Source organism: Mustela lutreola, chromosome 11 (genome assembly GCF_030435805.1).
Source record: "Mustela lutreola isolate mMusLut2 chromosome 11, mMusLut2.pri, whole genome shotgun sequence".
Lineage (NCBI taxonomy): Eukaryota > Metazoa > Chordata > Mammalia > Carnivora > Mustelidae > Mustela > Mustela lutreola.
In genome coordinates this window covers 70803756-70831551 of record NC_081300.1, presented here as the reverse complement: position 1 = coordinate 70831551, position 27796 = coordinate 70803756, and the positions used below count along the sequence as shown (strand labels likewise).

Genomic DNA, 27796 nt, shown 5'->3' with positions numbered 1-27796 from the left:
TCGTGGCCCTCCGCGATTGGCCAGCGGCGCGTGACGCGCGGCGGCTCTCGGCGCCCATTGGTCCTGCGGGCCCCGAGGGGGCGAGGCCGGAGCGTCCAGCGTGGAGGCTGCAATCCGGGAAAGGAGGGGCGGTGGGGGACGGGGGACCGGCGGGGTCCGGCGCTCGCGGCCCTGGAGGACCTGGGGACTGCCTGGCTCCTCAGGAAGGGTACGGAACCCGGCGGGGTTTCCTTCTCCGACGGATTTTACCCCCTAGGCTGACGGATTTCCACCCGGACGACTGGGTCTAATTCCAAACGGGTAGATTTCCGGACTGATGACCCTTCCCCGAGACTGACGGACGGGTGTCCCCTCTGCCCGACCACATTTTATCTCCTGCGCCACATCGGCGCCGCGAGCGGAGCGCAAAATCGCGGGGGGCAGAGAGCGCAAGCCAGTCAGGCTTGCATGAAAAAAAAGCCTGGCAAGAAATTCCGCGAAATAGCCTTTAGAAAGTGAAATTGGGCGTTTTAGAACTAGGCTTGGCTCTTAAGTTTGCACAAACCCGGGCGTCGTCAGGTCCGCGTGGTAGGAGTGCATGCGAAGTACTTTAATGTGCATTTCCCAGTTGTCAGCTAAGAGCATACTTTTTTTGTTTCATGTGTTCAGACGAGGGTCCCGGGGTTTGCCCTCAGCCCGCTGGCACGCGGGGAGGTTTGAGGCTCCTGCCCTGGCAGCTGGGGAGCGGTTTAGGCCCGAGGACATTAGAATGCGGCAATCCCGGACAACCACCGCCCCCCCCCCCCCCCCCCCGCGCATTCGCCTTTTTTGAAGTAAATTACAAAATGTGAAATTCCCTAGAGTTACAAAGTGATAATTTGTTTAACAAGTAGTTACTGTTCTCCTCTGTGTTTACAGATTAGTAAAACTCCTATCGGGTGGTTGGAAATAAGCAAAAAACGAAAAGGAAGAATAGTTCAGGTAATTTTGCAGTGTCATTAAGTCAGGTTAGCTCTTCAGTTATATTCTGGTGAGGAGGAAAAAGGATGGGAAGCTGGAACTAAATCAACTCCGTAAAGGGTCCCAATTTCTTTTACTCCCTGGAGTGGGCCACGAGTCTCCCACGCCTGCCTTCTTCCTCCACGTTGGCAGGGCTAAATCAGTGACTATTGAAACTGAGGGCGTTCTGAACACATGCTGCTTCAAAGTCCTGAGAAAGAGGTGGGGAGATCAGAGACTCTGCACAATGAAGCCTGCTTCCTTCCTAAGTCTCATCGGTTGGGAGCTATCCAGGTCCTAACTTACCTCCCCAGATGGGAGACTCACTCCTGCCCTCTGAGACCTTTGGGAGAAGTCTTTGGGGTGCCTTCTGGCTGAGACCTATACCTTTAAAGAAAGCTGTAAGAGGTTCTGAGAAAAGTCGTGTAACTGTCATGCAACTTTTTGTTAAGCTATCATTCGTGAACACCAAGAGAATGTCTGGTGCAATGTAAGAAGTCCCAGTGAAGCTAAAATTTAAATCATGTAGGCATAAAAAGAAAATGCGGTGAGGCCCCTGTTAGTCCAGCAAGGTGTCCATGAGTAACCATGTGGAGAAGGAACAAGATGCTGGGGCAGAGGAGAAAAGGTGGTTGGTTTGCATTTTGGTCTTGGTTAATGGGGTACAAATGGAATGTTGAAATTAACTCCCCAGCTTTGTTTTCAAGGCTTTTAACTTTGATACACATTTAAAATCCTGCTCAAAAACAGTAATTTGACCTAATGCAGATTGCCATCCACCAAGTGTCACTCAACTCCAAACCTTTGAACAGTTTCATATCCTCTTTGTAAGAGTAATCTGATAATTCTTGCATCAGGTGCCATTAATATCTTAAAACATTTACTAGGCACTTGTGATAAGAGATAACATAAAATGCAAAGTTCTTAGACTTTGTGAAATGCAAAGAAACCATAGGTCATTAAGTCAAAATAAATGTCAATGTAAAACAAAACAAAACCCAGTTATAATCTGAAACTAGAATTCAAAAATTGCTCTAATGTGGTAGCTGCTAACCACATGTGGGTATCAAGCACCTGAAATGTGGCCAGTCTGAATTAAAATGTGCTGCAAACGTGAAATACACACTCGGTTTGAAGACATGAAAACATGACAATGTAAAATATCTTGTTAATCATTTTTTATATTGATTGTATGTTGAAGTGATAGTATATTTGATATTGTGAGTTAAACTGCTTTTTAAAAAATTTTTATTTTATTTTTAATTAGGCTCCAGACCCAGTATGGAGCCCAGCTTGGGACTTGAACTCTGACTCTGAGATCAAGATCTGAGCTGAGATCAAGAGTCAGATGCTTAACCAGCTGAGCTACCCACACACACCTAAACAGCGTTTTAGAAATTGGTTTTGTGGTTTTTTTTTTTTTAATTGGCTACTAGAACATTTTAAATAATACAAGAAGTGGCTTGCATTCTATTTCTGTTGGATAGCGCTGGTCTATATGATATCAATGTGGGAGATGGCACAGGCAAAGAGAGGGAAGGGAATAAAAAGTGTGCTACAGGAGGCACCTAGCTGGCTCAGTTGGAAGAGCATGTGACTCCTGATCTTGGGTTTGTGAGTTCAAGCCCCTGCTGGGTATAGAGATTACTTAAAAATAAAATCTTTTTTAAAAAAAGTAAAAGAAAAGAAAAATCTTTGGGCATGCAAACAAATTGGCCAGTTTAGCTATTAGTGATGGTATTGAGAAAGGAAGTGACCCTCATCAGTGAATATCAAATCCCTTTCCAGCTGCACTGGTTCTAATTCTTTGTTTTCAATAAAATTGATGAAAGACAGGGGTGCCTGGGTGGTTCAGTGGGTTAAGGCCTCTGCCTTCGGCTCAGGTCTCTGCCTTCTGGGATTGAGCCCCGAGTTGGGCTCCTCTCAGGGAGCCTGCTTCCTCCTCTCTGCCTGCTTCTCTGCCTAGTTGTGATCTCTGTCTCTCAAATAAATAAATAAAATCTTTAAAAAAATTGATGAAAGACAAAATTGAATTATTAGCTGAGAGTTCAATAGACTACTTTTTGATGATAGATCACTATGTGACTTGGCTTCTAACTTGAAAGATGTACAAACAATTGAAGGACATTGTTACAACAAAATGCTTCCCTTCCCCACACCTTAGTTAAATGAACATTGTCTTGGAAGACACTGACCTCTTTTTTAGAAGTGAGGAAATTTAAAAAGAAATAAAATTAATGCCAGAATCTGTCACATTCTTGCAGAAAGTACTATTAATTTATTGACACATAAATCCAAAGATACATTTCCAATATCACTTTACCCTCTGTTTGATAATTATATACCAAAGCTTGGAATGTATATTGCTTTAAAAAGTCTTACAAAATTTGTACTAATTTTAATTGTTTTGAGAGCTCCTTTCATTGGGAACAGTTTCTTGGTCTTTTCTGTCTTTTTTGACCTTGACATTTTTGAAATGTACAGGTCAATCACAGTTGTAGAAATCCCCTCCTTTTGGGTTTGTCTGATGTTACCTCATGATTTATGCATGGTGGGCAGCAATCCCACAGCGTGTTGCTATGTTCTTCTTAGTGCATGATATCAGGAGGCATGTGATGTCAGTTTGTCCCATTACTAGTGATAGTAACTTGTATCAATTGGTTTAAATGAGGTCTGCTAAGTTTCTCCACTGTGAAGTTAATTATTAAGTACTATACTTACTAATAATAGGTATTTTGTAGAAAGGTATTTTAAAATATCTACCTATCCTGTTTCTCATTAGACTTGCACCTACCAGTTTTAGGATCCATTGATGATTCTTGCCTAAATTAATGGTTACACTAATGATTAACAAATAGTGATTTCCTGATTCCATCATCATTTCTGTATTTATTACGTGGAATTCTACGTGCAGTGGACCTTTCCCTTCTTATTTATTTATTTATTTATTTAAGATTTTATTTATTTATTTGACAGAGATCACAAGTAGGCAGAGGGGCAGGCAGAGAGGGGGGGGAAGCAGGCTCCCTGCTGAGCAGAGAGCCAGACGAAGGGCTCCATCCCAGGACCCTGAGATCATGACCTGAGCCGAAGGCAGAGGCCCAACAAACTGAGCCACCCAGGCGCCCCTTATTTATTTATTTATTTATATAATTATCAACTCATAAAGTCCTATTTTACTTTAAAAATTATTAAAAGTTGAAATAATTTATTATTTTGATCTCAAACTGTCTCAGGCTTGGCTAAATGAAGCCCCCCCCCACCTTTTAAAAAAGATTTTATTTATTTATTTATTTATTTATTTATTTGAGAGAGAAAGAAAGGGGGTTGGGGCGAGGGGAGAGGGGGAGGGAGAGAGGAGCAGACCCTATGTTGAGCATGGAGCCTGACGCAGGGCTCGGTGTGGGGCTTAATCCCATGGCCCTGAGATCATGAGCTGAGCCAAAACTAAGACTCAGATGTTTAACTGACTGAGCCACCCAGGTGCCCTGAGCACCCCCCCCCTTTTTTTTAAATTGTTTTAAATTAACATATAATATATTATTTGCTTCAGAGATACAGGTCTGTGAATCATCAGTCTTATACCACACAGCACTCACCATAGCATATACCCTCCCCCATGTCCATAACCCAGCTACGCTATCCCACCCCCACCACCCCCAGCAACCCTCAGTTTGTTTCCTGAGATTAAGAGTCTTTAATGGTTTGTATCTCTCCCTGGTCCCATCTTGTTTCATTTTTTCCCTCCCTACCTCCCACAAACCCCCACCCTGCCTCTCAAATTCCTCATATCAGAGAGATCATATGATAATTATCTTTCTCTGATTGACTTATTTCACTTAGCATATTATCCTTTAGTTCCATCCACGTCATTGCAAATGAGAGTCCCCCTTTTCAATTGTACACAACACAAAATGTAAAATGTACACAACATAAGATCTAACATAGTAACCATTTTTAGGCATACAATCCAGTGGCCTTGAGTACCTACACATTGTCAAAAACCATCACCACCATCCGTCTCCAGGACTCTTTCATCATCCCAAGCAGAAACTCTGTGTCCATGAAACAATAATGCTCCATCCTCCTATCCCCCCAACCCCTCTTACCTTTATACTGTATTCTCTGTTCTGTATTCTCTGTTTTCTGTCTCGTGAGTTTGCCTATTCTAGATACCTCATATAAGTGGAATTACACTTTTGTCCCTTTGTATCTGATTCATTTCACGTAGTATAATGTCTTCAAGGCTATCTATGTCGTAGCCTGTTTTTGACATATGTCCTCTCTGACATGTCCCAACACAAGCAGGGGGAGCAGCAGAAGGAGTGGGAGAAGCAGACTCCCTGCTGAGCTGGGAACCCAATGCGGGACTTGATCCCAGGACCCTGGGATCATGACCTGAGCAGAAGGCAGATGCTTAACAGACTGAACCACTCACAGGACCCTTCATGCCATTTCAATAATGATTTCCGTCTCCATACTTCCTGTGAATGTCATTATCTCTACTTGTGATCTGTCTGTCAAATAAATAAAATCTTAAAAAAAAAAAAAAAAGAGAGAGAGAGAACCACTACTCTAAACTCTTGCAAAACATCAACCCCACTCTGCACGTGGTTGTTCCCATGCAGTCAATCCTCCCAGCAAAACCCCTGTGACACTTGGCAGTTGAAATTTACCTGCCTGGATCTCCATATTAAATGACCATAAGCTCCTTGAAGGCAAGGACATTGGGCTCATCTTTATAATCCCCCGTTTATTGATCAAATAGATTTTAAAGTGGTTCAGGAGAAGAATGAGAATAGAATTCAGGAATGCTGGCTTTCTGATGCCATGATTTTGACATTCATGGTTAGAAAGACTCATGTGTCCGCTTGCTTTGCTTGGCATCCTATTTTATAGACTCTCACGCTGTAGTCAAGAGGCAGATTCTAGCAAAAAAAGAGTACTAATGACTCTTGTTCTAACACCAGCTACACTGGAAAAAGAAAGCAAACGTTCCAAGGCAACTTTTTATATTCTCACAAGGAAAAAAAAGACTCAACAATACGGGAAAGAGTGAAGAGCCAAATTCTATATAATATTTTTGTTTCCCTAGTGAAATCAAAGAGCTATGTACACCCCTCCCCCAATTCCAGTTTCCTCTCCCCTGGTCATTTTACACAATTGAGGTCCTTCTGTTACAACTACGAAACCAATCCTGTATGTATGCTCAGGACTGGCTTCCCTACCCTGTAGAAATGAAGTCCTTTGGTTTTCCAGGACTAGTGATCCTATTGCTTTTAACTTTATGAATATGTTTTTAAAGTGAGACGTTTACGAACCGTTTAAGTAATGTTGAGACACTGAGCATGTGGACAGGAAATCGTCCTGGTCATGTTGACGAATGTTTCCTTCAATCCTGTGGCTGCCCACCCCTTACTGGAGAAGAGTTGCGACACTTCCTGACTTTCATTTGTGTGTATTAAAGTTCTAAGAAATTCAATACTCCTTTGGCTTCTGCAAAATGCTACAGTTCATTTGCCCAGTAAATTCAACAGGGGCTAAAGGACACAACAACAAAAGGAAAAGATTTATTTGGAAAATGCAAAGATATCCCATGCCTCTCTTTTTTACTTGGCATTGATCCAGAGCAGTAAATGGCCCTGCACTTGGTTTTGTCCTTTTAAAGAAAAGTGCAAACACTCCATTGTCCGTACCTTTATTGACACCAAGGTTCAAAGGTGGTAAGAGAAGCAAGTTTTATCTTACTTTTATCTTACTTGAAAGGAGTTTTAAGTGCAGTTGAAGTGCAGCGGGCTCCCTTCATTAGTACTCGGAGAATAAATTTCAAATCACTAGTTTCAAAAAATTTTAAACTTTTTGGAGGCACCTGGGAGGCTCTGTCAGTTAGTGCCTACCTTCAGCTCAGGTCATGATTTCAGGGTCCTTGGATGGAGCCCCACATCGGGCTCTCGGCTCAGCGGGGAGCCTGCTTCCCCCTCTCTCTCTCTGCCTGCTTCTCTACCTACTTGTGATCTGTCAAATAAATAAATAAATAAGTCTTTAAAAAAAGGGGCGCCTGGGTGGCTCAGTGGGTTAAGCCTCTGCCTTCAACTCAGGTCATGATCTCAGGGTCCTGGGATCGAGCCCTGCATCGGGCTCTCTGCTCAACGGGGAGCCTGCTTCCCTCCTCTCTCTGTCTGCCTCTCCATCTACTTGTGATCTCTCTCTCTCTCTGTCAAATAAATAAATAAAATCTTAAAAAAAAAAAAAGATAACCTTTTTGTTTTGGCATAATTGTAGGTCTACAGAAAAGATGCAAGTCCAGCATAGAGAATTACCATATATCCCCCTACAACCCTGGTGCCAGTTCCCCTAATGTTCTCAGCCTCCATGACCAAATAACACATTTGTCAAAACTAAGAAACCAACACTGACACCCTGCCATTAACTAAACTCTGGACTTTATTTGGATTTCAACGTTTTCTTCCCTTAATGTCTGTTTCCTGTTTGAGGATCCCGCCTTGTTTTCAATTTCTTAACTTCTGTGTGGTGTATCGATTTTTGCGAAACGTTTCACGACTAATTTCAGCAAATGACCTTTATCTGAGGAGCTGAAGTTGGACTCAAGTTCAGCCTTCCCAGACACACACAAGGTTTTGACTCCAAAGTAATAGCGACGGAACCCCTCCTCCTTTGGTGAGGTGCCCTCATCTGTGAGGCGTCGCTGTGAGATTTTGCTTGACTTGGCTCATAGGAGACTGGATTTCCTGAGAATGGCCTAGGGGTTCTCAACGCCAAAAAAGAAAAGAGGGACGCCTGCGTGGCTCAGTTGGCTAAGCATCTGACACTTGATCTCAGCTCAGGTCTTGATCTCAGAGTCCTGAGATCTCAGGTGCTCAGGATCAGTAAGTACTTTATCTCCAACCTTAGGTTCTTTAAGTTGTCTTTGGATTCAGCCTTCAATTTCTCTTATTTATAGCTAACTTTATACATTTAATAATCAGGTGGGAAAAGACTACAAACTATACCATTTCTGTTCTCTTATAATTTTTTTTTTTCATGAAAACAGCCAAGATTTATGTGGTTCTAAGAGCCAGTTGGGTAAAATATAGATGAAACTCTGGTTTGGTGAATAAAGGGGAGATGAGAAGAGAAAAGCTTTGAGAGAGGAGGAAGACATAGAATTGTTTGCTTCCAAGAACTTCGGGATAGAGGCCAACCATCTTCCATTTCTAGACCCTGTGAGGATGGTCATAACAGCCTGGGGGTATGGGGGCCTTGGCTTGTGAAATGGATCGACATAGGGTAGGTTTTCAGCTCTAACACATACTCGTTCTAACACATAAGAACCCTCTGACCCTCAGTTTCCTTGTCGGTAAAATGAGAATTAAGCGTTGAACAAGTTACTGTCTTGAACACAGTGCATGACACAGGGAAAGCATGAACTGCGTGTGTGAAGTGTTACAGTTGCCAAGGGCCACCTCCCCTCATGCGTCTGGGCATCCCCATATTCTCTCTCGTCTACCATTCTTCTCATCCTTCCTCCATCTTTTGCCAGTTGATAGCCAAGAAGCTTGACAGGTCCCAGAAGTCTAAGCAGAACAACTGGGAGTTCAAGTCTTTAAAATAAATGTCCAAGTATAAAATTCGGTCATTGGTCATAAGCTGGGACAGAGTCCACAAAGAGGAAAAATGGCACAGCAAGGAACACCAGGTGAGTTTTCCCCAGTTGCTCCCTCCCCCACCCTGAGAACAAAATGCCCACTTGACCCCTGGGTGGTCCAGACCTGGACAGGCTGCCCGTGATCTGTCCTGTTAATGTGACCTGGGATAACATTCCCAGCAAAGGGCTGCAAACATTTGCTGAGCACACACACCTGTGACCCATGGTGAGATTGGGGTTGAGTTTGGCTTACACCATAACTGGGGGTTGGTGGCTTGTGGCGGCTGTTCTGCACAGAACAGGTGAGGAAAAGGAAGTTTGTTTTTGTTTTTATTTTTGTTCTTTTTAAGATTTTTTTGGGGGTTCCTGAGTGGCTTGGTTGATTAAGCATCTGCCTTTGATGCTTTTGGTTCAGGTCATAATTCTAGTGCCCTGGGAGGGAGCCACAAGTTGGGCTCCCTGCTCCATGGGGAACCAGCTTCTCCCTCTCCCTCTGCCTGCCGCTCCTCCAGTTTGTGCTCTGTCTCTATTAAATAAATATATAAAGTCTTTTAAAAAGTTTTTTTTTCCCCTTTACTTGAGAGAGAGCATGAGGAAGAGCAGGGGAGAGGGAGAAGCAGAATCTTCACTGAGCAGGGAGCCCGACACGGGGCTCAATCCCAGGACCCGGAGATCATGACCTGATCCAAAGGCAGATGCCCAACCCACTGAGCCACCCAGGCTCCCCGAGGGGTCTTTTAGATTCACCTTCCAGGGGACCAGATGACTTTACAGCTCACTGTGAGTCTAATTTTTCTTACCTTCTGGAAGAGATAAAGGAGTAAAGAAGATTGTCCTGGGTATAGCTCTGGATGGGGAAATCACATTTTTCAATTGAAGTGTCCTGAAAAATCAGAATTGTTCAGGCTTACAGGAAGTGAATTGTCTGATTCTAAGTTTTACTTGCATTTTTGGGGGGAAAAATGACCACAAAGTTTTCTTAAAAGGATTCTCTTAGTTTTTTTTTTTTGAAGATTTTATTTAAAATCAAATCAAAGGGAGCGGCTCAACCAACTGAGCCACCCTGGCATCCCAGGACTCTCTCGTCTTGATCAACCAAGTGTCCCCGCCCCAACCCAGTTTCCAGCAAGAAGAAGTGACAATTTGCCTTTGTATCGACTTGGGGTTCTCCTGGAAATCTTCACCCTACACCTGTGTTCAACCATTTGTATTCAATGATTTTTACTTGGTTTCCAGAAGCTGGGTGTCCACACGCAATATACTGCTCTTTCCAACATTATGATCAGATCCATTGCCAGAAAACCCCGGGGCTCTGGGTTACCTTTATGTTACTCTCAATGGAGCGGAACCTGGGAGAGCAAAGAGATAAGTAATTCCACATTATAACTGCAGCCAGCCCGGTGGTGGCACCAAGGAGCAAGGGCCATAAGGAAAGTCTTCATAAAGGAGATATTTGCATGGACTTTGAAGGACGAGTAGGAGTTTGCCCAAGATTTTAATTTTTCTTTTACCTTGGGCTCTTCTCCCTGCTAGAGAAGACAGATGCCGCCTGGCCCCTGAGAGAGAAACGTGGTAATAGTTCATCTGGTGCTAAAAAAGATCTGAAACTAACACAAAACAGATACTCAACCTTTAACATCTGCTAATATGCTCAAATCGAAGTGTATGAGGAGTTCCTTCTGAATTTCTGTGTACTCATTTTAACTCTCCCAGGACATCCCTTGTCCCTCCCATCCCCTTATCCTCAGCACTCTCAAAGATGTCCTTAATATTTCTTATTTAAACTACAACTGGGCGCCTGGGTGGCTCGGTGGGTTGGGCCGCTGCTTTCGGCTCGGGTCATGATCTCAGAGTCCTGGGATCGAGTCCCGCATCGGGCTCTCTGCTCAGCGGGGTGCCTGCTTCCTCCTCTCTCTCTGCCTGCCTCTCTGCCTACTTGTGATCTCTCTCTGTCAAATAAATGAATAAAATCTTTAAAAAAAAAATAAACTACAACTTTTCAAATTTAAATATCTTTTAAAAAATAAATAAAAATAAACTACAACTTTTCTTTCAAACTGGAGGCAGGACTCTTCTCTCCTGCCATCCGCTCAGGTCATGGAGTCACAGTAATCCTTCCCCTAGTGCCCTCGCCTCCCAGCTAGCTCTTACTAGTGGTCCACAGTTCCAGGTCTCTGAGCTCTGACTTTAGCTATGACCCTTGCCAAAAGGATCAAAAACAAAATTGTTAGTCAGAATTTCCTCTTCTTCCCTGAATTTATTTTTTTTTAAGATTTTATTTATTCATTTGACAGAGATCACAAGTAGGCAGAGAAGCAGGCAGAGGGAGCCTGACAGGGGGCTCGATCCCAGGACCCTGGGATCATAACCTGAGCTGAAAGCAGAGGCTTTAACCCACTGAGCCACCCAGGCGCTCTTTCCCTGAATTTCGTTTTTCTTTCTTTGTTTTTGTTTTGTTTTGTTTTTTTAGATTTTTTAATTTATTTATTTGACAGAGAGAGATCACAAGTAGGCAGGGAGCCACCCAGGCGCCCTCGTTTTTCTTTTTTTGATTGAGGGCCATCTTTACTGGAAGGAAATACTTTATACACTATTTCTTTCTCTTCCTTTCTCCTTTTCTTTCCTTCCTTCCTTTCTTCCCCTCCTCTTCCTTCCTTCCTTCCTTCCTATCTCTCTCCCTTCCTTGCTCTCTCTCCCCTTCTTCTTGCCTCCCTCTCTTCCTTCCTCTTTCTTTTTTTTTTTTTTTTCTTTCCTTTCTTCCTTCACCCTTCCCCTTCCCTAATCTGATTCTACTTCTGCAGTGGATGTGAAGGCATCTTACCACCACGGTGTTAAAATATGTATTTGAAAACCTTAAAACAAAACAAAAGGGGCGCCTGGGTGGCTCAGTTGGTTAAGTGGCGGACTTCGGTTCAGGTCATGATCCTAGGGTCCTGGGTTCGAGCCCGGCATCAGGCTCCCTGCTCAGCGGAGAGCCTGCTTCTCCCTCTTCCTCCGTCTGCTGCTCTGCCTACTTGTTTTCTCTATCTCTCTGTCAATTAACATCTGTCAATTAAAATAAATAAAAATCTAAACAACAAAAAAACCTCCAAAAAACTGGAGGCAGGAATATGAGAGAATGTGGGGGAGCATTTCTTGCCACCCCCACACTCAGCCTATCCTTGTTTGGCTTTAAATTCTGCAGTCACTCCCCCTCTCCGGGGTCCTGCTCTGCCTCTTTCTCTAAAGTAGCCAGAAGGGACTTGAGGGTGACTTTAGTCACTCTGTCTCTGAGTCCCAGAGACAGGCTAACACTTGGGGTCAGGAGTTGGCACAGCAGCTCAGAATCCTGAGACTGTGCTGCCTGGACCCAGCCAGCCTCCTCGCTTTGCACAGCGGAGGTAGCTGACCTTTTCCATTTCATCCGCTTTTTTCTCAGCGCCCCACTTGGCTTGGCAACCACAAATCACCACGGTTTCCTCCTTGGCATTTCTTAAATGTGGCCCACTTAAATGAAAAGGTCAGAAGAGAGGCCCCGTGGACTTTAAAACGTTCAGCTTGCCTTCTGGCCTGGGCCACCGGCTTGACAGGTCCCGCGGGCTCCCCGGGGACAGGGGGCAGCTGATGAAATCCGCCTCCCGAAGGACGCCCTGCGCCCTCCCTCCCCCCTCCCTTCCTGAAAGCGCCCTTGTTTGCGTATCCGGGTTCCAGAACAAGAACCTCCTGTTGCAAATCGATCGCGGAGGTAACATTACGGTTTGCGAGGATTTGCTTGGAGCTGTAGGCAGCCGCCTCCCTGAGAAAGACAGAACCTGTTTTTACTGATTAAAATCTCCCTTGTTTGTTCGCTTTCTACCTCTAAAAAGTTCTTGGAACCTTTTTCCAGGAAGAAGCCAGGTGGTAGGAAACCAGAGTAGCCACGGACAGCAAGCCTTGTTTTTGTCCTTACGCTAAAGCTTCTTTTATTGTCAAGGAAACAAGTGCAAGGCTGTGCGGACTAAGCCAATAGTAGGACTGACAGCCCATGAGTATGGGGCTCTGTGCCAGGCACTGGCATCCCTTCTCTCTCTCATTCCTGCACGGTAAGCCCTGGCTCTGTTTCTCAGAGGAGGAAGCTTGAGAGGTGAGGCCCAAGGTTACACCACTCAGGAGAACTGGGATTTGACCCTAAATCCCTGCCGACTTCATATATGGCCTGATTCCCAGAGGTTGCACTGGCGGGAAAAGGACCCAGGCCTGGCTCACTGCTTGGAGGCCGTGAGGCTTCTGAGGCGACCCCCACTTTCAGTTATTTGCATTTTATTAGACAGAAACTGAAAACTGAAGTCAACAAGGTGTCTGAAACCAGCAAAAGAACGTTCCTTTCAGCATCGGTTGCCATTCTTTTGTTGGGTAGTAGATTGGTGGGGCCAAGGTAACGTTTACTGGGCAAACAACAGACTGGGAGCCAGGCAGAGTCCACACCTAGCCGAGTAAATAGCCCAGGGAGGCCCAGGCACAGCCTGCAAGGGCCCCAGTGAGGCCTTGCTTTGAGAGACAACCAGGAGAATGTGCCCCTAGAAACCAGGAGCCCAGAGCCCTGGTCCTGGTGTTGCCATTATTATTATTATTATTTAAGATTGCATTTATTTATTTGTCAGAGAAAGCACAACCAGGGGGAATGGCAGGCAGAGCAGGCAGAAGGAGGAGAAGACGCAGCTGAGCAAGGAGCCCAATGTGGGGCTCGATCCAGAAACCCTGGGACCATGACCTGAGCTGAAGGCAGACGCTTAACTGACTGAGCCACCCAGGCGTCCTGTGGTGCTGCCATTATTAACACGTGTGCTTCTCAGTTCCTCAGCTTGATGAGGTCGAGCTCCAGTGTGGCTGCCGGGAACAATTTGACCTGGGCAGTGTGGCCCAGAAGTTGGTCGGGGGGAGTTTAGAGGTTAGTTAGAGTCCAGTCACAAATTCTGTGACTCTAGACAGGTCCTTAACATTTTTTCTTTTTTTAAAGATCTTATTTATTTATTTGACAGAGATCACAAGTAGGCAGAGAAGCAGGCAGAGAGAGAGAGGAGGAAGCAGGCTCCCTGCTGAGAAGAGAGTCCGATTCGGGGCTCGATCCCAGGACCCTGGGATCATGACCTGAGCTGAAGACAGAGGCTTTAAACCACTGAGCCACCCAGGTGCCCTAGACAGGTCCTTAACTTTTCAGAGACTCTGTTTTCCTGTCATGCATCTAAGAATCATAGTAGAACCCACCCCACTTGATCCATTGTCAAGACATTAAGTTAGAATGCCCAGCAGGCTTCTAGAATATATTGCCATGGCCACAAGGGTCCTTCCCTTTTATTTTGTTTTGGTGGGGAAATTGACATTCAATTAAAGCAAAAGTTAACAAACTAGAAGAAGGAGGACGAGGAGGTGCAGATAGAGGTGAAGGAGAAGTTAGAAGTTATAGCTAAAATCTAGGGGCACCTAGGTGGCTCAGTCAGTTGGGCGTCTGCCTTTGGCTCAGGTCAGGTCCTGGGATTGAGTCCCTTGTGGAGTTCCCGGCTCAATGGGGAGCCCGTTTCTCCCTCTCCCTCTGCTCATGCTCTCTCTCTCTCAACTAAGTTTTTTAGAAAAATCTTGGAAATTATAGCTAACATCTTACAGTTAAAGCTTAGTTTAGTGCTCCTATATAGGAAACAACACATTGGGAATTATTAGCGATTCACTAATTCTACAAATAGTCACTGAATGCTTGACAGATGTGGGGCTTTTCACTAGTACTGTGGATCATAAAAAGATATTTATGCAGGGATCTTTCCCCAAAGAACCCCCAGTCCAGAAGGAGACACACAAAAATAGCTATGACAGAGAAGTCACAGGGTCATGCAGGGATTAGGAATCTGCTGTGATGCCTCAGGAAATTCTCCGGAGGCCCAGACACAGCAAGATTCCTGGGACAATGTGGACCTTGGGGTCCATATATAGCACACTTTCAGTCCCAACTTTGACTCTGATCAGCTGGATGATCTTGGACAATCGACTTCACGTCTCTGAGCAATTTCCTCCTCTTGTGATGATTAATTTTATGAGTCAACATAGCTTAGCTGTAATATCCAGGTATTCTTTTCAAGAGTAATCCAGGCTTTGCTCTGAGGTATTTTGTAGACGCAGTTTAAGGTCGACGAAAGGAGTGTGTCTGATGGGGCCTCATCCAATCCAGGGGAAAGGCTTTAAAGCTAAACTAGGTATCTTTGAAGAAGAAGATATTTCACCTATGTTTTTGTTTCGTGTTTTTTAAAAAGATTTTATTTATTTATTTGACAGACAGAGATCACAAGTAGGCAGAGAGGCAGGCAGAGAGAGAGAGAGAGAGAGAGGAGGAATCAGGCTCCCTGCTGAGCAGAGAGCCCGATGCGGGGCTCCATCCCAGGACTCTGAGATCATGACCTGAGCCGAAGGCAGCGGCTTAACCCACTGAGACACCCAGGTGCCCCCATTTGTTTGTTTTTTAAGATTTTATTTATTTGACAGAGAGTGAGAGAGGGAACATAAGCAGGAGTGGGAGGGGAGAAGCAGGCTTCCTGCTGAGCAGTGAGCCCGACGTGGGGCTTGATCCCAGGACCCTGGGGTCATGACCTGATCCAAAGGCAGACGCTCAACCCACTGAGTCACCCAGGTGTCCCAAGATTTCACCTATGGATTGCGGTGTTGACTCTTGCCCAAAGTGTCTGGCCCGCCAGGCTGTGCCAAAAATTTCAAACATGCCAAACCCACAATCATATAAGCCAATTCCCTGAGATAAATCACATATATGTAGATCATATATCATATATATAGTGGGTAGATATGATATGTGATTATGTCATATATATACACATATGCTATATGATACATGCATCACATATCTATGTTAATATGTAAAAATGTCCTACTGGTTCTCTTTCTCTAATCGTAGGCAAGCAGAAATGCTACTTCTCTTTCCATTCCTTGACTGTTCCCAGCATTATCTGTCCTCTGTTCCTCTCCATTTCCCAACATCTCATCATGAAGGCACAGAACCTGGAGATGGAAGGGCCCCTAGGGGCTGTGTAATTCACCCTCCTTAGTGTAGAGGAAGATATTCAGATGGAGAAGCCAAGAGATTTGTCCCAGGTCTCAAAGATTATATTGGAAGCATGGGGCTAACATGTTGGGCTGACCTTGCAGGGTTGGCAGAGAGTAAGGCAAGAGAGGCACTTCCCTCGGATGCAAAATTTAAGGAGGTGCCCCAAAAGTCAGTAATCAAGATCAAATATATTTCTTAAAAATTATATAACTAATTTATTTATTTATTTGACAGACAGAGACACAAGTAGGCAGAGAGGCAGGCAGAGAGAGAGGAGGAAGCAGGGTCCCCACCCAGCAGAGGGCCCTATGCGGGGCTTGATCCCGGGACCCTGGGATCATGACCTGAGCTGAAGGCAGAGGCTTTAACCCACTGAGCCACTCAGGTGCCCCAAGATGGAATATATTTTGATACAATATTTATTTTATGTATTTTTATGCAATTTTTAATGCAATATTTTAAAAAATCGAAGTTAATGAAAAAAATCTGTGATGTACAAAGTATCACATTTTTTAAAGCTTTTTTTTTTTTAAGATTTCATTTATTCATTCATGAGAGACACAGAGAGAGAGGAAGCAGGCTCCCCATGAGCAGGAAGCCCGATTCGGGGCTCGATCCCAGGACCCGGGTATCATGACCTGAGCTGAAGGCAGATGCCCAAACATTTGAGCCACCCAGGCACCCTTTTTAAAAGCTTTTTTAAAAGATTTTATTTATATGAGAGAGAGCATGCTCACAAGCAAGGGGGAAAGGGAGAGGGAGAAGCAGACTCCCTGCTGAGCAGGGAACCTGACACAGGATTTAATCTCAAGACCCAGGTGTCCTGAGATCATAACCTGAGGTGAAAGGCAGACCCTTAACTGACTGAATCACCCAAGCACCATCACATTTTTTAAAAAGTAAACTCCATGCCCAATGTGGGGCTTGAACTCATAACCCTTAGATTAAGAGTCATATGCTCTACCAACTAAGCCAGTCAGGTGCCCCACAAACTATCATATTTGTAAATCAAGAAGAATCATTATTGGGGTGCCTGGGTGGCTCAGTGGGTTACGACCTCTGCCTTCGGCTCAGGTCATGATCCCAGGGTCCTGGGATCGAGCCCCTCATCGGACTCTCTACTCAGCAGGAGCCTGTTTCCTCCTCTCTCTGCCTGCCTCTCTGCCTACTTGTGATCTCTGTCTGTCAAATAAATAAATAAAATCTTTAAAAAAAAATAAAAAAAGAAGGGTCATTATCGTTGGGTTTTCCTTTTGCTGTAGGCCCTGGCGCAGTTGGCACTTTATGGTTGCCCATGTCTGGTGGCGTCTCTGTATTAGACCAGGCTTTACATGCTACCCATAGTGTTCGTCATAACTGTGCATGTGGTTTCCTCTGCCCGTCAAAACCTCTCATAGGTGGCCGCTGCCCTGGTGTGTCCAGGACTGAGCAGTTTCCCAGAACTCAGAACATTTAGTGGGATACATTGACATAGTCACAGCAAACCATTGTGGTTGGTTGTCCTGTCGGAGTAGGAAGCAGGGACCTGATCGTATACACTTTTGTGCCCCTGAGCCATTGGGTTGCACCGAGTGGTATCGATCCAATTTGCCCTTTCTGGCAGCGTACTTGGCGGGCACTCAGTACGTCGCTAATCAATTGCTTATCTGAGGCACAGAAAGGCTGACAGTGACTGAGCCAGGACCCACTGGCAAATCCGTGGTGCTCCAGCCCCAAGCCTCTTGGCCTCCCCAGTGTCCTGCCTGCTGCTGCTCACCCATAACCATCCTCCCAAGATTCCGGGAATATGAATCCAGTGGAGGCTTTTTTGCCTAAAATCTGCCCAGGAAGCTGCACTCCCCTCTCCCCTCCATTTTTTTACAAGCAAATACTCTGCCTTTTGAAACTTTCTGTGCCTTAGACAAAGATAGGCATTTGGCTTCAAGGATCATTATATTGTGCCTTCAGCTAAGGACAGACATAGGAACATTCTAGGTAGGCCACTCGACAAGGTTAGCTCTGTCACCTGGAGCAAGACCCCTGATGGCTTTGGCTCTGAGTGTCTTCAGTGACCAAATGAAAGGCTTGGACTCACTGTTCTGGGACATAGCAGGGTGCGTCTGTGACCATCAGTATCGCCATCTGTGAAGTCAGCACCATATATTTAAGGTATTTGTGAGGATTCAATAAGGTAATATATAGAAACCACCTTGCATGATCCCTTATGGGAGGACATTTATTTGTTTTCCTTCTTTCTCATTCTCCTCTGAATCTAAAACACAGTAATTTTATGATTCCACTTGTATAGTTGGTAGGAAAGATATTTCACTCATTTATTCATTTATTCCAAAATGTCTAATTGTTCACCTACTATGTGCCAAGCATAATCCTAGGTATTAGGTGCTAAGGCTATGGTGGTGAGCAAGGACCCAGTTAAAAAAATCAGACATTATCTAAACATCCCCTGCAATGCAAGAAAAGACCTACCCCCCAAACCCACAAAAACCCAGTAATAAAGTACACCCACACATCAGAAATCATCCCTATGGACTGTTTCAAATGGGTTCTGAGTAGACGCTGTTTAGCAGGTGGTCACTGTTCTCCCGAGTGGCTGCTATTCTTGTGTTTCAAACACCTGCTGCTGTTTGCAGGATGCTAACATTTACTTTGGTCTTTATGTCAATGCCATTTGCAGAAGGAGCCAGCTGTGGGCCTTTTCTCTTTCAATATTGCCACTGAACTGGGCTTTGTCCATAGGAAAATAAACAGCACTTGTGTAGATAAGGCTACCGCAACCTTCAAGACTGATTGGAGCCTGGGTGGCTCAGTTGGTTAAGCAGCTGCCTTCGGCTCAGGTCATGATCCCAGCGTCCTGGGATCGAGTCCCACATCGGGCTCCTTGCTCAGCAGGGAGCCTGCTTCTCCTGCCATTCTGTCTGCCTGTGCTTGCTCTCTCCCCCTCTCTCTCTCTGATAAATAAAAAAAAAAAAAAAAAAAAAAAAAAAATTTAAAAAAAAAAAAAAAAAAAAAAAAAAGACTGATTGGAGCAGAGACCTTCCGCTTAAGAGGAAGAGTAGGCTTCATCTCACTGGCAGTGAGAAATGTCCTTCATGGCTTAGTCACCTGGCTTGATTTTACTTTACCTAGCATTGGTTTTGTCTTTCTCCCCTCTTTTGGAGCCTTTTTTGGGTAATTCTCTCTTCTTGTGGGGTTTTACCAGACAGTTGCGAACTGATGAATCATAGATAGTAAAGGTTAGATGGAAAACGGATTAGTGGTTGCCAAGTGCTAGCGGTCGGAAGAACTGGAGAGTGAGTATGGGATGGCGACAGGGTCTTCTCTCGGGCCAGTGATGTAAAGGCTCTGGAACTAGACAGGGGCGGGGGCTTCACAACATTGTGAATGTACTAACTGCCGCAGAATTGTGTACTTAAGGCTATGTGAATTTCAGCAAAATAAAAATCAAACAAAACATTATGTTAAGTGAAAGGAGCCAGATCCAAACAAGTATAAGCTGTATGAATCTGTTTATATGAACTTCAAGAACAGGCTAATCTATGGTGATAGAAAGCAGAAAAATGGTTGCCATGGGGCTGGGGAGGAAAGAAGCCCAAGCGAACTTACTGGGGTGATGAAAATATGCTCTATTTTGTTTTGGACAGTGGTTACAGAGTATATATGCTTGTTGCAAAGTGTCAAATTGTATGTTAAGATATGTGTACTTTTTTTTTTTTTAAGATTTTATTTGACAGAGATCACAAGTAGGCAGAGAGGCAGGTGGTGGGGGGAAGCAGGCTCCCTGCTGAGCAGAGAGCCTGATGCGGGGCTCAATCCCAGGACCCTGAGATCATGACCTGAGCCGAAGGCAGAGGCTTTAACCCACTGAGCCACCCAGGTGCCCTCTATGCACTTTTTAAAAGACTTTATTTGTGTAGAGAGAGAGAGAGCGCAGGAGAGGGGGCAGGGGCAGAAGAAGAGGGAGAGAGAATCTTAAGCAGTTTCCTCACTGAGCACAGACCCTGACACAGCCCTTGATCTCATGACTCTGAGATCATAACCTGAGCTGAAATCAAGAGTCAGATGCTTAATGGACTGAGCCACCCCAGTGCCCCAAGATCTATGCATTTTATTGATGTTGATTCTACCTCATTTAAAAAATAAAAATGAGGGACACCTGGGTGGCTCACTCGGTTAAGTGTTTGCATTTGGCTCAGGTCATGACCTCAGGGTCCTGGGATCGATTCCCAAATCAAGCTCCTTGCTCAGCTGGGAGTCTGCCTCTCTCTGCCTGCTGTCCCCTCTGCATGCACTCTCTCTCTCTCTGGCAAATAAATATTTTTTTTTAAAAAAGAAAATAAATTTTTAAGTTGAAAAGAAAAGTAGGGGTGCCTGGGTGGCTCAGTGGGTTAAGCCGCTGCCTTCGGCTCAGGTCATGATCTCAGGGTCCTGGGATCGAGTCCCACATCGGGCTCTCTGCTCGGCAGGGAGCCTGCTTCCCTCTCTCTCTCTCTGCCTGCCTTTCCATCTACTTGTGATTTCTCTCTGTCAAATAAATAAATAAAATCTTAAAAAAAAAAAAAAGAAAAGAAAAGGAAAGGTGAATATGCTAGGAAGGAAAAAAAAAGGCAAAGGATCTGGCAGTATCTGATTCAAGTTTCCCGGGGGCCATTTCATCCATTTTTAAATGTATTACACCGAAGAACTACCTTCTGTTACTTTGTTGTTTGTTTTATGAATACAGTTTTTGGAGGCGAGGAGGTTGCGCTTTTACTCATGGGCTTCTGGCTTTTGTACATTTTATTCCTGATAACTTCATGTACTTTGGGCTGAAGGATCCTGGTCTCAGGCCATGACCAGGTGTTGTCATGCCTTGGTTCGGCGGTCACGTGCTCTCGCCCCTACCTGGTTTGACTCTTGCCTCATCTCTCTGCTTGGCCTCTTGGTAGTTGTGTGACTTGGGACAAGTTGCTTAACCTCTCTCAAGGCAAGGCTTCCTCCTGGGGGAAAAGCAGGGATGCTGTCTCCCTCGCAGTGCTGTTGTGAGGGCGGGCTAAGCCAGTGCCCAGGGCCTGGCACAGAAAAGGGCAGAGACAGCATGGCTGGGTGAGTGGGATTGCCACATAAAATGGAGCTTGTCTGGTTACCATAAACAACAAGCAATTTTTAGTAAACAATGGTTATGAATTGACTGTTGGTCCCCCACGCACCCCCCAAATTCATATGTTGGAGCCCAAACCCTCAGTACGGCTGTATTTGGAGGAAGTAATTAAGGTGACATGAAGCCTACGATGAGGCCTTGATCCAACAGAATTACTGTCTTCATGAGAAGAGACACCAGAGAACACTCACTTGTTCCCTCTGGGCCCCCATCCCTGCACAAAGAGGTCATAGGGACAAACAATGAGAAAGTAGCTACATGTAATCCGGGAAAGCCCTCATCAGAAACTGAATTGGCTAGAACCTTGATCTTGGACTTGCCAGCCTCCAAACCTTTGAGACCCAGCCAGACCCACTAACTGAGTGTTAGGATGGAATAAAGGATTTCTTCAAACATTCGAGGACTCAAAAAAATGTATCTTGAGGGTGCCTGGGTGGCTCAGTCAGTTAAACAGCTGCCTTTGGCTTGGGTCATGATCTCAGGGTCCTGGGATCAAGCCCCACATCGGGCTCCCTGCTCGGCGGGAAGCCTGCTTCTCCCTCTCCCACTCCCCCTGCCTGTGTTCCTTCTCACTGTGTCTCTCTTTGACAATAAATAAATAAAAATAAATAAATAGACAAATAACCCAACTAAAAGTAGGTAAAGGATCTGAGTATTGTTTCTCCAAAGAAGACATACAGATGGCCAAAAAGCACATGAAAGGATGCTCAACAGACTTTTAGGGAAATACAAGTCAAAAGCACAATGAGATACTACTTCACACCCACTAGGCTATAATATAAAAGACATAATAACAAGTGCTGATGAGGATAGGAATTGGAACCAACCCTCACAACATGGCTAATAGGGGCAGTGTTTAAGGTGATGCAGCTGCTTCGGAAAACAGCCTGCCAGTTTCTCAAAACAAGAAACACAGAGTTATCATATGACCAAGCAATTCCACTCCTAGGTATATACCCAAGAGAAATGAAAATATGTCAAATTTTCTTTCTTTCTTTTTTAAGATTCTATTCTATTTAAAATTTTTATTTATTTATTGGACAGAGAGAGAGAGAGAGAGAGCGTAAAGCAGGGCAGTGGCAGGCAGAGGGAGAGGAAGAAGCAGGCTCCCGGCTGAGCAAGGAGGCTGATGTAGGACTCAATCCCAGGACACTTGGATCATGACTTGAACTGAAGGCAGATGCTTAACTGACTGAGCCACCCAGGTTCCCCTAAAGATTCTGTTTTATTTTATATTTTAAAATAAGATTTAATTATTTAGAAAGAGCAGTGGGGACGGACAGAGGCAAAGGGAGGGGGAGAGTCTTAAGCAAACTCTAAACAGAGTGCAGAGCCTGACTTGGGCCTTGATCCCAGGATCAGGACCTGAGCTGGACCAAAAGTCAGATGCTCAACCAACTAAGCCACCCAGGCACCCCTAAAGGGTTTTAAGTAATTTCTACAGCAAATGCACAACCCACAACCCCAAGATCCAAAGTGCAGGCTCCACCCAGTGAGCCAGCAAGGGACCCCGCACACACATTTTCATAGCAGCATTATTGTAATAACCAAAAAGTAGAGACAACCTAATGTCCATCAAATGATGAATGGATGAATAAAATGTAGCATATCCATACAATGGAATATTATTTGGCCATAAAAAGAATTGAAGGGGCACCTGGGTGGCTCAGTGGGTTAAAGCCTCTGCCTTCGCCTTGGGTCATGATCCCAGGGTTCTGGGGTAGAGCCCCACATTGGGTTCTCTGCTCCGCGAAAAGCCTGCTTCCTCCTCTCTCTCCCTGCATGCCTCTCTGCCTACTGGTGACCTCTGTCTGTCAAATAAATAAATAAAATCTAAAAAAAAAAAAATGAAAACAGGGATTCGGGATATTTGGACACGCATGTTCACAGCAGCATTATTCATAAATAGCCAAAAGGTGGAAGCAAGCCGAGTGTCCACCAAAGGAAGAATGGATAAACAAAATGTGTCATATACATACAATGGAATATCGTTCAGCCTTTAAAGGGAAAGAAATTCTGATACATCAAGAACGAACCTTGAGCACATTGTGCTAACTAAGTCTGTCACAAGCCAGAATATGATTCCTCTGATGGGAAATACCTAGAGTAGCCAAGGTCACAGAGGCAGAAAATAGAATGATGATTGCCGGGGCCTGAGGGGAGGGAGAATAGGGAGCTGTTTGATGAATACAGAGTTTCAGTTTTACAAGATAAGAGTTCTAGAGATGGATGGTGGTGATGGTCACACCGTGATGTGAGTGTACTTAGCATTACTAAACTGTACACTTAAAAAGTGGTTAAGAAAGGGTCGCCTGGATGGCTCAGTGGGCTAAGCCTCTGCCTCTGCCTCTGCTCAGGTCATGTTCTCAGAGACCTGGGATCGAGCCTCATGTCCGGCTCTCTGCTCAGCAGGGAGCGTGCTTCCCCCCTCCCCCTCTCTCTGCTTGCCTCTCTGCCTACTTGTGATCTCTCTCTGTCAAATAAATAAATAAAATTGTTAGAAAAATGGTTAAGAGGGTGAATTTTTTCTTACAGCTATTTCATGATGATTACAGATGAATGAATGTAGTACTGATACATGCTGCAGCACAAATGTCTCTTGAACACTTTATGCTGAGTGAAGGAAGCTAGTCACAAAGGGCCACAGTCTATGATTCAATTTTTATGAAATGTCCATAACAAGCAGGTTTCTAGACACAAAAGTGGTTGCCAGGGGCTGGAATGGTGGTATGGTAGGAGGGGTCAGGAGGGTAATTTTATATGTCAAGCCAGTTAATTGTATAGAATGTGATTATATCTAAATTAAGCTGTTAATAATATATGTTGGATATGTTTAAAAAAGTGAAGGCCGGAAGTGCTTCATGAGAATAAGGAAGTATTCCAAGAAAGGAAGGCATGGGATCCAGGAAACAGGGGCTCCCACATAGGATGCAACTGGTTTATTTATTTATTTTTTTTTTTAAATTTTTTTTTTTTAACATTTTTATTTATTTATTTGACAGATCACAAGCAGGCAGAGAGGCAGACAGAGAGAGAGGAGGAAGCAGGCTCCCCACTGAGCAGAGAGCCCGATGCGGGACTCGATCCCAGGACCCTGGGATCATGACCTGAGCAGAAGGCAGAGGCTTTAACCCACTGAGCCACCCAGGTGCCCCAAGGATGCAACTGGTTTAAAAGGAACCTGAGGAGAAAGGTGGTGTCAGGCCAAGAGAGCAAACCGTCTGCTTTGGGGCAGGAGGGCTCTGGATAGGAAGTTTTAAAAAAAAGATCTATTAAGTGTTTGGTAAAAAAAAATAATAATAATAAATCAACACACAAACACAATAGAAAAACAGAAAAGTAAGGCAATGAAAAAACAAGGCAGTTATTAATTACAGGAAAAACAAAAAGGTATAAAAGATAAAGTTTAGGGACGCCTGGGTGGCTCAGTTGGTTGGACGACTGCCTTCGGCTCAGGTCATGATCCCGGAGTCCTGGGATCGAGTCCCGCATCGGGCTCCCAGCTCCATGGGGAGTCTGCTTCTCCCTCTGACCTTCTCCTCGCTCATGTTCTCTCTCACTGTCTCTCTCTCAAATAAATAAATAAAATCTTTAAAAAAAAAAAGATAAAGTTTAATTATCGTATACTATGCATCTCAGCTGTGAATAATGACATCATTGTAATAATGCACACCATTAATAAAAATGGGGACATAAAATAGATTGAGAGAAAGAGGGAAAGTGGAAGTGGTTATGAAAAGAGAATTAATTCCTCATATGGAAGTCAGTTAATGAAGTCAAAGATTGATAATTGAGATAGAGCAATGTAACGCTGGCTCAGTCGGTGGAGCACGAGATGCTTGATCTCAAGTTTGTGAATTTAAGCCTCACATGGGGTGGAGATTATTTAAAGATAAAATCTTAAAAAAAAAAAAAGAAAAGAAAGAAAAATGAAGATGACAAAACAGGAAGTCATAGCAAAGAACTTTCCTCTGAGGAGTAAGATTGGGGAAGGGGAGGGGGAGGATAGGCAGCCTGGATTTTGTTGTAATCCTTTTAATGATTTTATCTATCCATTTATTTTAGAAAGAGAGCCAGTGCGCGTGCATGTGTGCATGCGGCAGGGAGAGGAGGGGCAGAAGGAGAGGGAGAGAGAATCCCCGGCAGACTCCAGGCTGAGTGAGGAACCCGATGTGGAGCTCAGCTCAGGGGTCAGTCTCATAACCCTGAGCTCATTAGCTGAACTGAAATCAAGATTCGGTTGCCCAATAGACTGAGCCACCGCGGTGCCCCTGTTGTAAGCCATTTAAATCTGCCTTGCCTGAAAACAAAACAAGCTTTATGCACGTTTTTCAATATATTTGAACCAATCTCTACACCAACGTGGGGCTCGAACTCACAACCCCAAAATCAAGAGTCGTGTGCTCTAGGGAGCCAGCCAGGTGCCCCTTAAATATATTTAAAAAAATGGAAACCTCGAACCTGTTGAACTCTTTGGCATGCCCATTTCCTATTCAGAAAACATGGGGTTAATTTTAGAGCTCAGAGCACCTAGAGGGAGGAGACAAATGAGACAACTGGAAGACAGTTGTCCTAGTAGAGGACGTTCTCCTCCATCTTCCCAGCTGTGTCTAGTGCCTGGGTCCTCCTTCAGGAACCAGGACACTGAGCCTCTTTTCCTGCCGCCTTTCACCATCTGAGGTTATGGATTCCAGTGGCAATCCCCAGAACGCTCTTGCCCTCCAGTTCCTGTATTTCTGGGAATCTTTACAGCACTGCTCTCCAAACTTGTTGGCCCATCTTGCTTGCTCTCAGGTGCCCAGCCTTGGCTTCCCATCAGATTCTTACCCAACTCCTACTTTCCTGAACTTGACACTTGGGACTTTCCCTGGTTTTCTCACTCAAGCTCAGGCTCTAATTCCTCTGACACTCCTCCCCGCCCTCCACAGCTGCAGGCCACTCCACCCTCAGCCCAGCCCTTGGAGCCCTGGCCTGGGCAGAACCCAGGATCTACCTACACAACCGAGAGGAAACGTCACGCTGAGGGAATTGTCGCACCTGTCCGTAGTCTCAGGCTTCTCGCAGGTGACTTGGGAGAAAAGATTCTTACTATGAAGATTCAAGATGTCTAGCAGTAAGAACTGTGTTGGGCACAGGGTAGGTTTAAGGAGATTACTAGGTAAAGAAACACTGAAGTAGAATTTCGAGTAATGCGAGGAAACAGCAGCGGATAGGTGGCTTGGTGTGGGTGAGGGAAGCCACTTGGAGCGAGTGAAGATTTCTGGAAGCAAACAGCAAGCAGAAACTTTTAGATGTCAACAGTTCTGAAAGAAAAAAACACTACACAATAAAACATGGCTGTGTGTTAACTGGATGGTCTTCTACACCCATCCTTGGGGACCTGACACTTTTGACCACAGCCAGAGACCTGGACACTCTCCATCTTTAAGTAAGAAAGAAAAGACCATATTTACCCAGGATTCCTCCTCTGTCTTGCTCTCCCTTCCAATTCAGAACATCCCCAATCCTCTGTGGCAGGTCTGAGCTTTCTTGTGAACCCCTCAGTTGTGCCTTGACCTTCAATGGGCTATACGAACTTTTGCTTTACTTTCTCTAGAACCGACTTCCTATATTTTGTGTCCTCCTCATGGTCCCATCATTTAAGAACTGATGTCACTGTTTCCCTGGGGAAATTCCTACCCACTCGGAGCTTCCTTGGTTTCACGACTCTTTTATCAACATCTTTTCATTTCACTAACTATTTCACCAAAAAGAGCTTCTAAGTATAACATGGATGACTGTATTTAACTTTTGCAGGCACTTTAGCTTGTTTATTTCCAGAAACACTGCTCGGAGGGCTGGGGATCTTTACACCACGTTAAGATATTTGACTTGGATCTGTTTTTCATGGGAAGCTGGTACTTTACTGATTCCAGACTTTCAGAATTCACAGTTGGGTAAGACTTTTTTTTTTTTTTTTTTTTTTTTTTTTTTTTTTTTTTTTAAATATTTTATTTATTTATTTGACAGAGAGAGATCACAAGTAGGCAGAGAGGCAGGCAGAGAGAGAGAGAGGGGAGGAAGCAGGCTCCCCGCTGAGCAGAGAGCCCGATGCGGGACTCGATCCCAGGACCCTGAGATCATGACCCGAGCCGAAGGCAGCGGCCCAACCCACTGAGCCACCCAGGCGCCCCTTTTTTTTTTTTTTTTTTTAAGGTGGTGGCAGGGAAGGGTCCCCACGATAGGAACAATTGTCCGTTACCACCCAAAAAGAGTAGGAAGGACACATTCTCAGAATGTAGAATGGCCTTTCAATTTTGTACATTTATCTTTTTAAAAAATGCTACATTGTGCTTACTTTTCTCATTTCTCTGCTCTTCCGGTGTGGTTTGGCCACTAGGAGCAAACCAGCGAAGGCGGGTGGAGACGGCACCGCAAAGAGCTGCAGGGCCATCTAGTGGCCAGATGTCCACACTGCAGTGCGAGTGACGCTGTTCCTGCCAATCCTGCCCCCAAATGGAGAACTCACACCTAAGAGTTTTTGGCGTTAAGGATCAACCCTTGTTACTTTGTGGCATTTTTGAAATTCGTTTTATAAATGTTCCTACAGCCTTTGACTTCAAAGGATTGCCTTGCCTTAAATGCGAAGACTGAGCTTCCAGCCATTGAATGGTGATTCTGAGCGGTGTTTCCTGGTTCAGACAGGCCTGGGTTAGAATTTGCTGTCTGGGTGACTTTAGGCAAGTTATTTAAACTCTCTGACCTTCAGTTTCCTCTTGTACAATGGATATAGTAATAGTGGGCAGGCTTGTTCTGAAGATAAAGGGAAGCATGCATGTCATGTATTTTTGGCTGTTCCTAACATGTAAATATTGCTATTGGTTTATTCAACACTTATGGAAAGACGGTGTAGCCCACGAAAAGGGACAGAAATTCACCCACCCAAATAGGCCAAGGTAAAAGACTTCATACGAGATTCCTGAGCAGTATCCCAAAA

The 27796-nt window shown here is 44.6% G+C and overlaps 1 long non-coding RNA gene across 1 annotated transcript; it reads left to right on the top strand.

The window, feature by feature from the left end:
* Positions 1 to 110: 110 nt before the first annotated feature.
* On the top strand, positions 111 to 27796 carry LOC131811245 (uncharacterized). Its single transcript, XR_009345858.1, has 5 exons — positions 111 to 208; positions 898 to 986; positions 8519 to 8674; positions 25749 to 26756; positions 27200 to 27796. It is a non-coding gene; the product is annotated as an uncharacterized LOC131811245 (long non-coding RNA).